Source organism: Macaca mulatta, chromosome 1, assembly GCF_049350105.2.
Source record: "Macaca mulatta isolate MMU2019108-1 chromosome 1, T2T-MMU8v2.0, whole genome shotgun sequence".
Classification (NCBI taxonomy): domain Eukaryota; kingdom Metazoa; phylum Chordata; class Mammalia; order Primates; family Cercopithecidae; genus Macaca; species Macaca mulatta.
The window spans coordinates 189,673,072-189,675,627 of NC_133406.1; the positions used below are offsets into that span (position 1 = coordinate 189,673,072).

Genomic DNA, 2,556 nt, shown 5'->3' on the forward strand with positions numbered 1-2,556 from the left:
ACATATTCACAAAGATTGTATTAATCAAGGTCCTTGCATAAAACTGATGGCATACTCAGAAGGACTTAAATTAAGAGAGTTTTATAGAAGAACTATTTATAGCTCATGCCTGTAATCCCAGCACTTTGGGAGACTGAGGCGGACAGATCATGAGGTCAGGTGTTTGAGACCAGCCTGACCAACATGTTGAAACCCCGTCTTTACTAAAAACACAAAAATATTAGCGGCGCAGTGGCGCACGCCTGTAATCCCAGTTACTCAAGAGGCTGAGGCAGGAGAATGGCTTGAAACCAGGAGGCAGAGGTTGCAGTGGGCTGAGATTGTGCCACTGCACTCCAGCCTAGGCGACAGAGCAAGACTTTGTCTCAAAACAAACAAACAAACAAAAAAACAGCCTTTTCTCCAAAAGGGGAGGAAGTTGAAACTGAGTGGTCCACGATGGGAAGAGGGGAAGCCCAGGGGTACAGGAGGCCTCTGGGTGAAGGCAGAGGCTAACATGGGGTTCGGAGCGACCTTGGCCGTTGGCCTGACCATCTTTGTGCTGTCTGTCATCACTGTCATCATCTGCTTCACCTGCTCCTGCTGCTGCCTGTACATGACATGCCGCCAACCACGTCCGGTTGTCATCACCACTACATCCACCACTGTGGTGCATGCCCCTTATCCTCAGCCTCCAAGTGTGCCGCCCAGCTACCCTGGACCAAGCTACCAGGGGTACCACACCATGCCACCTCAGCCAGGGATGCCAGTAGCACCCTACCCAACGCAGTAACCACCTTACCTGGCCCAGCCCATGGGCCCGCCGGCCTACCACGAGACCCCGGCTGGAGGAGCAGCGGCACCCTACCCCGCCAGCCAGCCTCCTTACAACCCGGCCTACATGGATGCCCGGAAGATGGTCCTCTGAGCGTCCCCCGATCTCTCTGGCTGCCACTTGGTTATGTTGTGTGTGTGTGAGTGGTGTGCAGGCACAGTTCCTTGCGGCCCATGCGTGCTGTGTGTGTCCTGCCTGTATATGTGGCTTCCTCTGATGCTGATGAGGTGGGGAACGATCCTTGCCAGAGTGGGCTGGGACCAGACTTTGTTTTCTTCCTCACCTGAAATTACGCTTCCTAAAATCTCAAGCCAAACTCAAAGAATGGGGTGGTGGGGGCACCCTGTGAGGTGGCCCCTGAGAGGTAGGGGGCTCTCCAAGGCACATCTGGAGTTCTTCTCCAGCTTACCCTAGGGTGACCAAGTATGGCCTGTCACACCAGAATGGCGCAGCTTTCTGTATGATGCAGATGTGTTCTGGTTTCTGCAGCGTAGCCAGCTGCTGCTCAACATGATGCAGGTGAAGCTTGGGATCTGACCAAGTTGGGCTTTGATCCTTTGGGCAGATGTCCCATTGTTCCCTGGAGCCTGTGTCATGCCTGTTGGGGGTCAGGCAGCCGCCTGATGCCAGAACACTTCAGGCAGAGCCCTCCTCACCTGATAGCTGTCTGCCTGGACTGTTCCCTGTCTCTGCATCTTCCCTGGGACCACCCGGAGGGCCACATCCACACACAGCCTAGCTGCCCACAGGGAGCTCTGCTGCCCTTGCTGCCCCTCCCTTCCTACAGGTGAGCAGGGCTCCTGTCCACCAGCACACTCAGGTCTCTTCCCTGCAGTGTTTTCATTTTATTTTAGCCAAACATGTTGCCTGTTTTCTGTTTTAAAACATGATCGTTGATATGAGACTGAAACCCCTGGGTTGTGGAGGGAAATTGGCTCAGAGGAGACGGACAACCTGGCAACTGTGAGTCCCTGCTTCCCCTGACACCAGCCTCATGGAATATGCAACTCCTGTACCCCAGTCCAGGGTGTTCTGGCAGCAGGGACACCTGGGCCAAGGGGCCATCTGGACCAAAGGTGGGGTGTGGGGCCCTGGATGGCAGCTCTGGCCCAGACATGAATACCTCAGTGTTCCTCCTCCCTCTATTACTGTTTCACCAGAGCTGTCTTAGCTTTGAAACTGTTGTGTTTCTGAGTCTAGGGTCTGTACCCTTGTTTATAATAAATGCAATCGTTTGGAAACAACAACAACAAAACAAAACAAAACAAAAAACAAGGGAAGAAAAACATCTTAAGAACCAAAGACAGCCAGAAGCCATTAGCAACACCCTTAGACCTGAAGGACAAGGGAGTCAATGGGAACGAGGCATTAGGTGTCAGCTGAAAATAAATTATATTAATATAAATATAATAAATAAATATAATAAACTATATTTAAGCGTAGATCATATGGAGGCAGCACAAACCACTTCTATATAAATAGGCCTAAACTATAATTCCATGTAGGCAAAAATTAAGTTTTTGTACCTTACTACCTATTACAGTCCTCACATATAGTGGTACTGTTGGATGTAATTAATACATGTGTATTGAATGTACACATTGCATCCGACAGACATAACTTTCTTTTTTTCTTTTTTTTTTTTTTTTTTTTGAGACGGAGTCTCGCTCTGTCGCCCAGGCTGGAGTGCAGTGGCCGGATCTCAGCTCACTGCAAGCTCCGCCTCCCGGGTTTACGCCATT

At 50.6% G+C, this 2,556-nt stretch overlaps 1 pseudogene; it reads left to right on the plus strand.

The window, feature by feature from the left end:
* The first annotated feature begins 394 nt into the window (after positions 1 to 394).
* LOC106998536 (protein shisa-5 pseudogene) lies at positions 395 to 1,033 on the plus strand (annotated as a pseudogene).
* The last annotated feature ends 1,523 nt before the right edge of the window (positions 1,034 to 2,556 follow it).